The sequence below is a fragment of the Centropristis striata genome, chromosome 20 (genome assembly GCF_030273125.1).
Source record: "Centropristis striata isolate RG_2023a ecotype Rhode Island chromosome 20, C.striata_1.0, whole genome shotgun sequence".
In the NCBI taxonomy this organism is placed as follows: Eukaryota; Metazoa; Chordata; class Actinopteri; order Perciformes; family Serranidae; genus Centropristis; species Centropristis striata.
The window spans coordinates 21060508-21076759 of NC_081536.1; the positions used below are offsets into that span (position 1 = coordinate 21060508).

A 16252-nucleotide genomic window follows, 5' to 3' on the forward strand; every position below is an offset into this window, starting at 1 on the left:
AATGCATTACATCACATACTTCCCTTCTTTTCATCCGTCCCTCTGCTTCTCTCACCTTCACTCTGTTCCATTTCTTAATTTTTCTTCTTCACATTACATCATTCTCTTTCTCTATCATAACCCTCACTGTATGAGGCCACCAGGTCAAATGTGTACTACTGAGCTGTAACATAGACACACTCAAAAAACAGGCGTAGGTTTAGAGATGGATAAGGGCGTATGCCAGAAAACATTGGGTCTTATTGTGAACTGAAGCTTTTTATTTGCTGTTGTAAATATCTGATTGCTCTTCTGTTGTAGCCATAGTGAAATGTATTGCAGTATATTTGGATTAAGCATGATGGAGTGGTTCATTGGCAGTTGCAGCCACCACAGCTGAACATACAGCAACTGAAATGCCACCCACAAGACAGTCCAGGCATGACAACACTGATACTCTATCACTGAGAAAAAGCTAAAACACATAATCATTGACACAAATGTTACTAATAAACACCAAATTAACTGTACTTAAATAAGTGAAGTAAAATAAGTGTTTGTGACAGGATATCACAGTTAGATACCTGAATCTACTGAGTCACCAGGATGCTGCTTTCCGCCAACTCCTCGAGACAGGAATGTGATTAAATCGTCTTTTTTCCAATCTGCCAAGCTTTCAAACCCTTTGTTATACTTTAAAAGTATTTTTCTCGACCAACTTGTGTTGAAACTCCAACCTGCAATTTCTGTCAACTGAGAAGGACAAAGGGTGATTGAGACAAACTGGAATTCAGACATTTTTCTGCAAAAAAAGAAAAGTCTACAATAGTTGTCAGGGCTGTGTTGCTTTAACCGAACTGTAGGAAAGGAGGAAACAGTTCTGTATCTGCTTGTTCCAAATGCTGAACAAAAGATACCTTGTGCCTCCCTTTCAGGTCGAGATCAAGTTAAAGTGTAATGGCAGTCGACAATGTACACGCTGTGGTCTGGCAGCAATTTTATAGAAGTTGAAACAATAGAAGATTGACGGTTCAGTCAGAAATCAGCACAAACCTTTTTCAACCTCATAGATGAAAGAGTCCCTCACTGGGCTGTCATCTGTCTTTACTTTTGAATTTCTAATCTGGAAATACATGCAGTTGTGGAGCCATTTTTCATTTCACATCTATAACTCACAGTTTAAGTTATTTGAAGATAAAAGAGAAGGTTACTCAAATCATCATCCAAATACTTCCTATAGTTGCTGACTGCCCTGGAAAACTGAGCTTTGGAGTTATAGTCTGACTTTGCAAAGTCATATTAAACAGATGTCTCAATGTACTCCTTGTAAAACATTCTGTCATAGAGTATATGCTATTTTTAATCTGAAGATGACCTTACCTTTTCAGTTTTTATTAATGTAGATAAAAAGTCACCTACCAAACGTCACCTTTTCAGGAAGCTCAAACCCATTGTGACACCCACCACACAGGTAAACTGTCAATTTCAAGCCTCCTCTCTCTGAGTTGAGTCGAGGTGGTAATGAGACAATAATGATGAGCCGTTTTACCACATCTCATTAATCTGTGGGTGACTGGAAGCACAAACAGATGGCTTTTATGAGGCTGGTTATTTCCCAGAGGTCTTGGTCATATTGACTGCAGCAGGATATGACATCCTTTTATCACATTTTTAATGTGTATATTTGAGCGTGGCATCTACAGTGAAGAATAACTCCAATATTTCCAGTTGCCACCTACACAGCCATCAGTCATTAATAGAAGCGATAGGTATGAATGACTTACCTTAAACATTTTTAATCTTCAAAATCTCTTGCTGTTTGATTGAGAAACATGAAATATGTGAAAATGGTGCCTATTTAGTTATTTATGGCAAGTTCTTTAAATATAGGTATAAAACCTGACGCATGTTCATCACTGTAATAATAGATAAAGCTCATTGATTATACAACTGAAATGAAAGCACCTTCAAGGGCATTCGTAGCTCTTTAAGGTATAATATGCAGTATTTTCTTTCTGTATCTGCGGCGACCATGCCCTCTGCCTGTCTCTTTTCTTTTTCTTTTGCAGTGTTTGGGTCATTTTCCCACGTGTCACCCTTTAAACTACAAAAATAGCCAGCATATTATGGGAAAAAAAACCCTGAAAATAAAGCAAGGTGATACGCCAAGTGGACAAAGCTCCTTCCAAATCTAGAGTGAATATGGGGTTTGTTTTTACTTTTACAGCTGAGCTGGGTTGGAGGAGCCAATTTATCAAACGTTAAAGAATGATTCCTGCATAGTATACCTTTAATATGCTACTAACTTACAAACTAAATAGTGTGGTGTTTACAGCCCGACACTGCGGGGGCTAGCTGGAATGATGAAGACACAGTGGCTAACGTTTAACCAGAGAACAAGGTTTTATTACCTTTTTAACAGGCTAAGAACAGGGTTGGAGGAGTGCCAAAAATAACAAACGCTGGTAGCCAAATACTAGCTGGTTAGCTAACTGTGGAGTGTAGCCGCCTCTCTCCTCCGCTGTTCCTCCGAACTGCCCTCTCTTTCCTCCTGCTTCCCGCTTCCTGCCCCCTTAACCCAAACTGGCCGATCAGGCTGAACTAGGGGCAACTCCTTCCCCCCCAAACTCCCCATAGTCCTGCAGGGTCGCTACAATAGTTTAATTTGAATCAAAAGCATGATGAAAGGCTCCTGATTATATTTTTCCTGCAGTAGAAACCAATTTCTGTCTTTTGTATTGTTTCATCATATATTGGACCATACAGCTTGCTTTGAAACAGCTCGATTTATGTGCCTCTAGCCCTCTACTAGGACAAACTGCGAACTGGGATTTGGCCCGTTTCATTGCTCTGCCGTGTCTTGTTTCGACAGCTCTGGCTGTTCTCGAATCAGCCTCGTCTCTTTGGTTTTCCACGTGGTTGCCAGCTCTGATGTCGCTCCAGTGGAGGATCTTCCAGAGAGGCCAGATTGTCCCAGAGGCTGCCCCAGGCACTGTGACGACAACTGGGCAACTCTGCCAGCCAACAGACCCTCCTCCTGGGAATCAGGATGTACGCACACACACACACAAAACACACACGCACACACTGAAAACACAGCCACTCTGGGAGAGAGAAAAATGACACTGCCGGGGTTGATAACATGCAGCTCACACAAAGAGCTCAGGCAGACATTCCCCTCACGGTGGTGTGACATGTTGAAATGTCTCTTTCTCTGTTCAGTACAAGCCATGAAGCACAGCAAGATAATTAAATTACACTAATTTATGGGTACAGTGGATCTCATCAGGAGGGTCAGTGATGAAATGATCAGTTAAACAAAGAGGGGACAATTATCTCTCATCTCCTGACACATCGTTTCCTTTATTTGGTCAAAGCAAATCATAGTAGCTTGTTAAATTGTGCACATATATAAACTGCTCACTCAAGTAGTGCTATTGACATGCTCTGGACAAAAATCAAATATAACAGCCTTCTAAGGTTGTGCATTGCAGGGCTTTCATACTGAATTGCAAAACATAAATTAAAATTGTATTCTGTCCACCACTATCATTACAGCTTAGCTCAGTTAAGACCTGCAATAGAGCAAAAAGCAAACACCAGGCTGCACTAACATTATCTTCATAATACAAATGGGTTAACATATGTAATGTGAGAGGTGTTGCTCATAGAGAGAATAATTAGCTGGCTCTACATTTCCCCACAACTCTTTCAGCACATTTATTTCGGTTTCACAGCCAGTAACTGAACAGTTTTGTTTCAGGTTCTCACCACTCTCATCTTGTTTCAATCTGCAGCAGGCAGATGTTTCCAGTGATAAAAAAAGAAAGAAGTCTGCAATCACTGCAGCGTAACAATAAATCCCTCAAGAGTTGGTTTGAGACCAGACCAGAACTAAAATACTGACTATCATACTTATTTGTCAGGCAGCCAGAAATAATGAAACTAACACAAACTATTAATACTGCTGTTAGCCGTAACCACCAGCCACAAACACCAGCTTTTGCATGTTAGCTAAGCAGGTTTGTTCAGCTCTTTGTGGCTTTTGTGAACATTTAGTTCCCAAATTGACTCCAGCTGTCAAGTGGTATTGACTTTTGTATTATGGAACAATTTTTATATAGAAATACTATACTGTAAATATGGTCTCCTTAAATTGTCCATTAAATGTCAACACAAGTCTTGTTAATCTCCCATGATCTTGTCTGCTTTTCAAGTGACCTCAAAAAGGTTCCTGACTCCAAGGTCGAGAACTCTGCCGGGAGTAAAACATAGCAGTGATTGTTGCAATGATTACCTACTGAAGCTAGATGATCAATTTAAATTCAACACGTCTACATTCTGTTAGGATTGTTCACTTAAAAGGAGTAAATTGTCCTTGATGTCATTGAAACTCATTTGCACACATCAGGTATTAAAAGATTAAAATACCAGCCAAAGGGCGAGGATTTACTGTTCAAACCATTTTTCACACTTATACTTTTGTTAATTATGCATTAATATTAATTTTATCTTTTGGATTTTTTTAAAAAGCAGCTGGTGAACTATCCCAAGGACAAACAAGGGCAAGAGAAATACACAGGCTGCAGTGTGTTTTCGAGGATGAATCCAATCACCTTGAGAAACGCCTTCAAAGCACTGCGAGAACTCTTCCCGGCAGGTTCGTGTTGTCACATGGTGAAACTGTTCGTGCCACAGCTTCCCCGTGTGTCACACACTTTCAGGATTCCCATGAAGTGTGAAAGAGGTGTGCATAACGTGTCTTGAAAAGCATGTTTGTGTGTACTTTCAAGTGTTCAAAGTGTGTCCAAGCCTACAAACATGCACTGAAATCCATGAAGGGTAACAGACCGCTGTCACTGCACTCAGCATGTGTGTTTCACACCAGAACCACTGCCGACCTCTTTGTGCACGTGGCTGTTTGAACTGTCAACACTGAGAGATTAGATCTTACTTACTAGGTGTCTCTGGTGGCATGGTAGGTCTCTATGAATGACCTGACCACACATACTTTTTACAAGTTAGCAGCAGAAAAAGGAGCTTACAGTCTACTAAGAGTGAGATGAAAAAATGTCAAAGATCATAGTTCTGTTAGAGACCTTTCTTTTATGTCTAAAACTGTATACTTATTTCCTGTATGTGCACTCTGAGGATAGTGTTTCCTTCTCACTTAAATGATTTCACCTCCAGCGTGGCTGTTGGCTTTGTTATCAGCTGGAAGCAAATTGAGCTACAACTGTTTTGGCGATATGAGAAAATTGAAACAGAAACTTCATATTACAGACGGCTGATCTCGCAGTGGGACCCAGCCTTTTCAAATCTGGAAAAAAAAATGAAAACAACATCTTGGCATGCACAGTGATTAATTACTTCGTCTTAAAAACAGAGACACACTCCAAACCGTTCCCTGTAGCTCTGGTTTGACAAAAGCTTTAATGATTTTGTTAAAAGCTGCAGGTGCAGCTCATGATTGCAATTATCCAAGTTCAGCCAGAATATCTAATTAATTTGAACTTTTTATTGTCTGACTGTCATGTTGGAAATGTTGCACAGACCTGAGGTGGCAGCATTGACATTGGCATGACATTGCGCTAAAAATGTCACATAATTTTATATCGACTACCCTAAAAAGTTTCCATCTTAACCTTAGCTCTTAAACTCATTCAAACAGATTATGAATCTCTCCAGATTGGTAAAAATGAACATTTTAACAAGCAGTGACACCTCAATTTCAGTTGAAAGAAAAAAAGTAAAAGGGGTGGAAAGAGGAGAAGCAATAAGAGTGATGTGAGATGAAGACACTATCTACTCTAGTGTGTCTGATGCTGACTCATCAACTAGATAAAGGGACACAGCCTGGGACAATGCTGAAGAATGGAAACATACGCAGCCATACCACACACACACACACAACTTGCCTAATAACCTTACATTTGCCAAGGACATGAACTGACCGACCTATAATTATGAGTATGCTATATATTTCTGTAGCTGTCTTTGAGTTTATTCTCCTGATGCAGTGCAGATCATAAATCATATTCTATGTTTTTATTAGTTATAATCTCAGGTTTGTACTTTCTTAAAACTGAATCATCCAAAATTACTCCTGAAGTTCAATTATACAGTTGAGTGATTTCTAGTACATTGGGACATAAATAACTAATTACGTGGGTTCTTAATAAAATTTCATTGAATTAATTGAATTTCAAAAAACAATTATTTTTAGTCAATGCTATTTCCCAGGATGACTGTTTAAAGTTTTATATTAGTTTATTTTAATTCGGAGAGACGAGAAAAGGTAAAACGTTTATTATAATAGATTATAACTGAGATTATAATGGATGATATATAATGAAAGAAAGTCTTTGGTGCTCAGACTCTACAGGGAAATTTTTGATCGAAGGGTGTCTTGCCTTTGAGCAGCAGAAAGATAAATCCCCCCGAGACTGGCCCCCTCAAAAAAACCACACTATAGGATGTTTGTACAGGCAGCAAATTACAACGCACATTTACGTTTTAGATTTTCACCCACGGCATCTTGTTGACTTAGTAGTAATGTTTGTTACGTTTTGTGATTATTTTACGCAACTTTTGTTTTTTTACGTAACTTATGGTAGTCATGTCACCCTTGTAACTACTTCACTTCTGGCATTTATGTACATTTATTTACTTTTTATACTACAAAGTACCTGTGGAAGGTTGATGATTTTACATGTGAAGTGAGCTGATTAGAATTTAAGCTAATTTACATATACACATGGCAAAGTTTAGCTCCCTCTCCAATTGTAAAAATCAAGTTTTCTGCGACCACATCTCCTAATGAAGGCGTCTGACTTCAGATCAGAAATGTTAATGCTTCAGTCTCTGTGTTGGAAAACCTTCAGCCTGATTTCAGCATCATGGCAGAATGTGGAAGACCATGGTGATCACACCTTGTTGATATTCAAAAACTTGTTTATTTTTGAACATTTGATTCAGTTTTTTCAATTGTATGATTTCTGATTTTAGAGACCATGTGGCCTTATGGACAAGGCGTCTGACTTCAGATCAGAAGATTTAGGTTTCAAGTCCCTTTGTGGTTGAAAACTCGCCCTTTGTTAAAGGAATACGGTGTGAAGGTGCTTTGTTATAACCTCAAGCGAAATGTTTACAGCTACAGTCATATGAAGTTCACACAGCAAAGTACCTGTGGAAGGTTGATGATTTTACATGTGAAGTGAGCTGATTAGCATTTAAGCTAAATTCCCTCCACACAAGCAAACAAGCCATCTACACACTGACCTATATGGCAAAGTTTAGCTCGCTCTCCAATTGTAAAAATCAAGATTTCTGCAACCATATCTCCTAATGAAGGCGTCTGACTTCAGATCAGAAATGTTAATGTTTCAGTCCCTGTGTTGGAAACCTTCAGCCTGATTTCAGCAAACATGGCAGAATGTGGAAGACCATGGTGATCACACCTTGTTGATATTCAAAAACTTGTTTATTTTTGAACATTTAATTCAGTTTCAATTGTATGATTACTGATACAGTAATCATACAGGCCTTATGGACCAGGCGTCTGACTTCAGATCAGAAGTTTAAGGGTTTGAGTCCCTTTGTGGTTGGAAACTTGACCTTAGGTCAAAGGAATACGCTGTTAGGGTGCTTTGTTACAACCTCAAGCGAAATGTTTACAGCTACACTTGTGTAAGGGGAAACCACCTTAGATGAAAGAGTTAATTTGCATTGTAGAAACAAATACTTTGCGTGATGTTTGGCATTAATTCCAGTAATGTTCACATGTGAATTCAACAGTCCAATCTAGCTTTCTCTCCGTAACCAAACCAAAGTTGTGACGTGATCACATCTTACTGATATTCAAAAACTTTATTATTTTGGACATTTGATTTAGTTCATCTCTGGAATGCATTTCATTTTTATAAAACAGCAAAATAGGCCGGTTAGCTCAGATGGTCAGAGCGTGGTGCTAATAACGCCAAGGTCATGGGTTCAATCCCCATACTGGCCAGTCATATGAATATGTCTTTGTAGCATAAATTCACTGAAACTGCAGCCTTTTTTACAAACACGAACCGTACGTGTATGTGTAATGAGGCTGTACCGCAAGCCACAAATCGCTCATATGGGTCATTTTGACAAACGTTCATTTATGTTGTCATGGTCAATGTCATTTATGTTGTCATATTGACAAGCTTTTCAATCTGTCCTTAAGGTTGGAGATCTTGTTGTAACAGCAGCATGAACGTACTAAAGGCAGAGAGAATCACATTTAAAAAGAGGCAGCAGCTAGATGATAGGCTTACAATGTGAGTGCATCACTGTGCTATTGGACCTGGATCACCTGATTAAAAAACAGCTGACAACATGATTGACAGCTGCAGACAATTACAGTAATTGAATTATTAGTGAGCACGGCTGAGAGCAGTGAATGGCAGAAGAAAAAATAACACCACAGGCCTGAGCATGCACAGAGATATTTCTGACTGAACTTTCATTAGAGCTTCATTTAAATTTAAATAATGACATACAGATAAAGAGATAAAGATAACAGAAATAAAACAAGTAAAAAAATAATAATACGAATGTGCTGTAAAACAAGAATACACCTCACCTTAGATTTTGCTAAAGCACAGCAGCAGGAGACAGTTCCCCTGTTGATGCAGCAGGAGACAGTTCACCACCGTCTCTTGGAAGAATCCCAGCAAAACAAACATTTTTTATTGGGATAAACAAGACCCACTCGTAAAAAGGAAGCATTTGCTTATAATGCTCCTGGACAGCAGTGATGAAGGTCAGTCTAAGGTCAAAGTCATCATGTTAATCCCACATTAAAACTCCCAACTCATTTATTTGGGATATTTTGGTGCTGTACTTCAGCCACACTATCACTTCCAAGGCTTCTTTCTTCCTTCATATCATTCCTTTGCTATTTCTTGTGCCCATTAATGGTCTCTGGCCCATGAATGTATATTTCATTTGTTCTTTTAATATGATGGTTTGAAACTAAAACTCAGCTGTATAATTTACATATATGTAACTATAACAAACATTTTTGAAACCAGAGAAGTTTAAAAAGCAATATGATCTTCTTTGCTGTTTTGTATTTACTAATGTTTTTAATCTTATAGCAAAGTTTGTTATTCAGTTGCTTTAACTCAGCCTTTATCTTTGTGTTCTTAAAATACCTTTCCTTTGTGAATTTTAATTTAGCTGCATTGATTATTGTTATGCATTAAGGGTAAGGTGAGAGGAGAAAGATAAAGCTTAGCTTCAAGAGATCGATACAATTTCATTTATTCCATGCCCTTACAAATCCAAGTGTATTTACTTGGGCAGAACCCACAAAGGTGAAATGCTGTTCCTTTTTTAAAATAATAAGTTGACATCATTAGAAATGAACTTGAACAAGTATTCAGCTCCCTTACTTAATTAAAAGTACTAATACCACTCCACTACAAGTCTGCATTCAAAACTTACTTAAGTAAAGCATCAAAATATACTTGAAGTATAGACAGTAAAAGTATTCATTAAGCAGATTGTTATATATATTTCACATATATTATGACATTATTATTATTGATGCGTTTATGTAAGCAGCATTTTAACTACTTAATTATACTGTTATGAGGTTTAATTTTAAAAAAAATGTCTAATCAATTTAAATGTATCATGTTTTCCATATTAAATCTCAACCTGAAAAGTAACTAAAGCTGGCAGCTGAATGGAAATACTCAAGTTGATATGATGCCTTTTTGATTTGGTTTGATGAAAGAGGAGGAGAAGAGGAGAAGAGGAGAAGTGACGTTCAATGCACACAAGCTCGGATTCAGTTCTCTCATGCAGTACAATGAATGAAGAATACAGGAGAGAGGGATTTTATATAGACGTGGTCAGTGCCATCTATTTTGGTACATTGGAGGTTCCTAAAGTTATTACAAGAAAGTTTCATGATCATCTGTCAACACTGAAGTAACATCTGTACAAAGTTTGTGCTAAGTATCCTGTAGTATGTTCTTAGATACATCCCACCACTGTTGGTTTGAAACTATGAATAGCTGGTTAAACTAGATGAAGAAAGTAAATGCACAACCCTACCTCAGCTTTTGTCTTTGAGCAAGAGAAATAAACTCTGGTAAAGTTTCATATTATGACACTGGGCCGCTTACAAGGATACATGTGAGAAATGGTGTATATTATAAGCACAATGGAGCTGAAAAGAGCATAATACTCCATCTAATCTGCCTGGATAAATCCAAAAAGGTTACAGAAAACGGAAATTCATGAAGTTAACTTGCAGGACAAAAGTTCACCTTTATATGAATGGCAGATGGTGCAGTGAGAATGCAAAGAAGGGAGAATGAGAATGGGCATTGTAGTGGTCACTGTAGATTTCTCTCTGTCCTCTCAGCTAGAGACACAGAGAGACAGTCTGCTATACACACAAGTAAAAGTGATGCGGGAGAAGTGGGAACAGGGAAGAAAGACAGCGTTGTCAATAAAATAGAGATAAAGCAATAAAAAAACTAGGAGAAAAGAAAGATTGATCCTTTTTTCATAACACCTCAGCTCCAGGCTACTGACTGTTTCTCTATTTAGTAGCTTTCTCTGCTTTCTTCTTCATCTTATTTCCTTCATCCACAAAAACACAAGCCCACGTCTCTCTTCCCCCTATACATGTGACGTGGTTTAGCTGCAATGCACATATACTCCTATACTGTTAACGCTTTTGTGGCAGCCATAAAAAAACCTCCCCCATCCAGTATATCTTTCCTGCAACTATCTTCCCCCAATTCTGCACCAGCCTCTGCAGCATTTTCTCAGCTGAGAAGCTGAAGGGAACCAAATTGAAATTTTGTAAAAAGTTCACCTCTTTCTGTTTCCTTTCTATGACTTTTTTCCTACTTTTATCTATTTCAATATAACTAATGTGTATCATTGCTTACCTGTTATCATATTAAATTACTTTTTATTGTTTTCATGTTTAGGCTATTTTTTTATTGTACTTATGTTATTTATCAAGATTTACCCAGATTTATCAAACATGTAACCTTCTCGTCAGACATGATGATTTCAGCCAAAGTCTAACAAGAAGAGAAACCTTTATGTTTATGGATTCTTTTCAGTGGCTTACTCTAATAACTTAAGCACTTCATTGTATTCTCGCTATCACTGTTGTTGCTATGACCACCTGTTGCAACCAATACAGTGCAGTCGAAGAAAAACTCTTGTCTGTGCTCAGTGGGAGATCAATAGCTCTTACATGGGGACCAAACATTTTTTTTTCAGCAAAGGTCCATCAATACAGTTTAAATAGATAGTGAGTATCTTTATTGAATTCTGCAGAGGAGAGGAAAAAATGACAAGGACAGAAAGAGGATAACAATCACTGAAAAAAAAAGAACTTCAGCAAAGAAGGACATGCATTTCTTTAGTTTTAACCCTGACATCAACCTTTATCCTGACTCACCTATGTTCACCTGAGATAACTCTACAATTAAACCTAAAATCAATATTATTTTATATATTGATAATATTTAACTGATATCTGCTTTTTGCAAATTCTAATAAGTTGCCCTCTTTAATCATATTGCATGCTAGTAGTTGCCTGAGGCAGCAACACCAATGATTTATTTTATTTTATTTTTTTGAAAGAAATGATTAGAGTTTCCAGGTTCTTCTGGTTAAAGTTGCAAAATGTAAGAAAAAAGAAAGAAAAATCCCAAAGGGTTGTGTGCTTTTCTACTTTTCTCCCCCCACAAACGTATGTGTATTTTGAGCAAAAGCAGATACTAACCACAGTACTGTAGAGAGCATGCACTCAGCGCTAAGCTGAGCAGATCTGACTCTACAGATCAATAGCTTTCTGTTCTGTACACCTCCCTGTTTAAATCTATTACTGACACTACTGACTGACATCAAACACTTAAAGTTAATGTCTATTGATATCACTGAGAATCACAGAGAGAGGAAAATAATATAGAGGGTAAAGAGAAAGGCTGAAAACAACTTAAAGAAAGTCAGAGAGTTGGTTAGAGAACCTCAAGGAAAGTAGTGATGGAGTTGTATGGAAATGGAGAACAAAGGCAGTAAGAAAATTTTAACTGTGAGACAAAAATACAAAGGATTTCAGCTGCTGAATGAAATAGAATAGAAAATGCATCAACAGAAATAACAAACAGCAAAATAACAATATAAATAAACTCAATATCATTGTATGTGTCTGCTGAGAGGAGAGATAATAGTGTTGAAGAAATGATGATGATGAGAATGAAGATGATGAGAGGAATGGAAGATGAAAGAGAAGGAAAAAAGCCAATTGAAAACACTAATTTATGAAAAAATGAAGAAGAGGAACAGAAACCATGAAGATGCATGTGCCACCTTTGTGTTTTCTCTTTTCCCCCCCTTTTGTGTCAGCAGCAGTCTCCTGCTGTCTGCTTATCAGTGGTGTCTGATCTCATCATTACAGCCTGGTGTTTGGAGACGTCTCTGGGTGTCCACACTTGGCCTGAAAATGTCATTTACTCACTCCGAGCTGGAATCATCTAAATCTGTGCTCTTATTACTTTCCTCCCACTCCTTCCCCTTTGTCTCTTTTGCATAGCTAATGTGCATTGTGACTGGCTGCCATCCAAAATTAGAAGAGTCCAAAATGTTATATAATCAGAACTGTATAATATAGCACTTTATAGTATATTTTCAGAAATATGTATGTTTGATTTGCTAATATGCAAATATGCAAAAAAAACTAAACAAAATACATTTTAAAAAGCTTTGGGATTCTACACAGCCTACACAGAGAGTGGTTAAAGGGTTTTGGCACTTGCCCATGTGAATTTGTTTTCTAATTTGGCTTTATTTTGTCAAGCTCAAAATATTAAGAATTGTAAAACAGTGGAGTTGTGGCTTTTGCAAAAGGGAGGATCAACTCAATACCTAACCCTGATATCTTGAAAGAGACACAACAGTCAAAAGGAGAGATAATACCAGAAAAGCAAAGAGAGAGTCAAGACTTGAATTTAATGTAGCAGCATTTCAGTGTTTGTGTTCCATCTTCTGTTTGAAATGATCTGAGATAGCTATCATTTTCTTGTCTTTTAGACTCTCTTTTCTCCTTTGTTGAATCCTGCTCGACTGGCTTTTGATGCAAAAGACATTTGTGTCTCTGAACTTACACTTTCTCATTAACAGTTCTGTCAAAACTTTAGGAGTTTTCCTAAAACATATGAAACAAATTGGTATTTTGACCACATTATCTAAACCCAGGTGCAGACCAAGAAACATCATCTTAATGGTCTGACATTGGCTCCATGTGTGCAAACCTGTGTGAAATGTGTACGTCATGATAACAAAATCAGTGTTATTTTGGTTAATAAGAACTAAATTTACATTTACATGTTGTCATTTAGCAGACGCTATTATCCAAAGCGACTTACAGGAAAAAAGGGGTTCCCCTTTTTTCCTGTAAGTCGCTTTGGATAAAAGCAAGACAAGACATAAGTGCAATAAGAGCCTTTAGTTCAGCAATGCGTTCCACCAACAGGGAACAAGAAATGCAAAGAGTTAGGATTGCCTTAAGCGAACAGGTGGCAGGGCCAGGCGCCATTCATTGGAAGAGTGCAACGGTCGTGAGGTAGCATATGCCTGAATCAGGAGGGCATTACAGTAGTCAAGTTTTGAGATGACGACAGCTTGTGTCAAGAGTTGAGTTAGGTAAGGCCTGAGATCTGATGTTGTAAAGTGCAAAGCGGCATGACTGGGTAACTGAGGCGATATGACTGGAAAAGGTGAGTTGGTCATCAATCATCACCCCTAAGTTTCTCACCACCCTGGTGGGGACAAGACACAGGGAGTCAATTTTGATGTTGATGTCATGGTTTATTGTAGGTTAAGCAGGGAGGACCAGCAGTTGAGTTTTTGCGAGGTTCAGCTGGAGGTGATGTGCCTTCATCCAAGTGGCTATGTCTGAGAGGCAGTCAGAGACCCGTGCAGAGACCAACGGGTCATCAGGAGGAAATGACAGGTGGAGCTGAGTGTCATCTGCATAGCAGTGATAGGAAAAGCCATGTGAGCGGATAATCTGACCCAGAGAGGTGGTGTAGATAGCGAATAGCAGGGGCCCCAACACTGAGCCCTGGGGAACCCCGTGGAGAGGCAATGCAAAATAGACAACTGTCCATGCCAGGATACACTGAATGAGCGTCCTTTCAGGTAGGAATCAAACCAGGACAGAGCCAAGCCAGAGATGCCCATTTTAGAGAGAGTAGAGAGGAGGATGCAATGGTTAACCATGTCAAGAACTCCACTATGGTTGCAGTTAATGTTGAGAATTGGTTAAGTTTAGGGAAAAGACAATAATTCAGGTTAAAATAAGCACTTATGTTAAGTAGATAAAGTTACATCACCTATTTATGTCGTCAATGTTGACACAAACAGTGGTGCCCTGGGTGAATATCGTGTGTTTGTTTGACCCAACCGTCCACCTCATCCTCCTGTTTTTGCAAACTTTGTTGCTCTTTTTAGTACAACATTTGTCTTCCGGAGTACTTGGTCTGAGCCTCTGATATGGTTGCAAATAAGTTCACTTTGGAGTTAGTTGAAAGCCTAGTACATTTTATACAGGAGCTAAGGAAGAGTTTCTGGGTATCAGACTTCAAGGGGTTGGATTACAGTCTGACGTTTTCTTTAGGAGGGTTATGGAAGAGGTTTGCCCTTTTTTGAGTTCTTTGCAGCCTGTACAGGCCATCACACTTTCTGCTCATGTTCCTCCACCTGCCCATTTTATGTTCTGCACTTTGTACTATGTGAAGATGGGTGCCAATATAGTTTCCTGGCCACTCACCCTCTTTAAAGTAGAGGATACATCAGCTGAAGATAGCTCAGGGCAACCTTTAACTCATCTGAAAGCAGAGGAGTGGGGTTTAATGGAGCAGGGGCTATTTATTGAACTCAAACTTTAACATACAAACAAAAAGTAAAACTGTCCATAGCGTGAGGAGGCTAAGTGGAGGACAAGCATTTTTTTCTGTAATTATACCCATTTTTCATTACTGCTGAGTTTTAAAACACACTAAACCAAAAAGGGCTAATGAGCAATAAATGAGCAGTTTCTGTAAACTATCAAGCGGGTAATAAAGATAACTTATAGCTGCTAAAAAGAGGCGACCTTATGTGACTGCAGCATTGGGATTGTCCCATTTGAGAGACAAGATGCAAGACATAGACCCTCCTTCTTCCCAATTATGCCTGGAATAGTTTCCAAAGTCCTTTGAGTTGATCTCCATCCCCTCCCTTTGACACACACACACACAAGACCTTTTCCTAAACTGACACTTTAATTGGTCCTGAGCCACAGTGAGAAGGAGGGCTGACATGACACTTTGGCTAATGACATAGTCTGTCCTGTTGAGTAGGGATGGACACACACATACACACACACACACACACACACACACACACACATGCACACTAATGAGGAACATGGGTCCTGTCTAAACTCAGACCCTCAAAGAGGATGAAAGCACCAAAGTTTCACGGAAATGGGAATTTGTTTTATTCACTCTAATAAAGTTCCATTTGACAGATGTGTGTGCCAGCAGACACACACACACACACACACACACACACACACACAGAGGAAGAGTCCTTTCAAACATGCAACAGCACTGCAGCAGACTTCCTTATTCATTTCAATGAGACCTCTGCGCAGTGTTAGAACAGCGGGGGATGCAAAAACGCAACCATAAGAAGGAGATTCTGGCTCAATTTTTGCAGTGTCATCTGGCAACACTCTGGGTTGGCAATTCAAAGCTCTTAAAACACAGTGAAAGCCATCTTGACCGTTGTTAGAATGTACTCTCTTAACTAACCAGCTTCCAGTCGGTGCTGATTTAGTGGCGTATATGTCTCTGTACGGGCATGACTATTAACCCTTTCACACTGAGGGCTAAACCAGGGTTAAACTTAACCCATGGTGATCAACTCGGCTTCATGACCCAGGTTGTGAGGTGAATCAGATGTGAGTCTTATTACTGACTTTTAGTCATTGGTGAGAGCTTCATGAAATTGCTGTAGATAGGTGCTGAGCTGGCCTTCTTGCTGTTGGACCAGTAAATAATATTAACTGGTTTGTTATATCTTGTGTTGTTGCACTTGATGTTTGGCTGAGTTTGTAAACATATGTCATGCACCCACTTTCTCCTCACTCTATGGCTGCCAGGCTGAGCAGGACAAAGACTCTTCACTTGTTGTATATGGTGAAAAAAACAAT

The 16252-nt window shown here is 38.7% G+C and overlaps 1 non-coding gene across 1 annotated transcript; it reads left to right on the plus strand.

Moving 5' to 3' along the window:
- Nucleotides 1-7916: 7916 nt before the first annotated feature.
- On the plus strand, nt 7917-7990 carry trnai-aau (transfer RNA isoleucine (anticodon AAU)). The gene has a single exon. It is a non-coding gene; the product is annotated as a tRNA-Ile (tRNA).
- The last annotated feature ends 8262 nt before the right edge of the window (nt 7991-16252 follow it).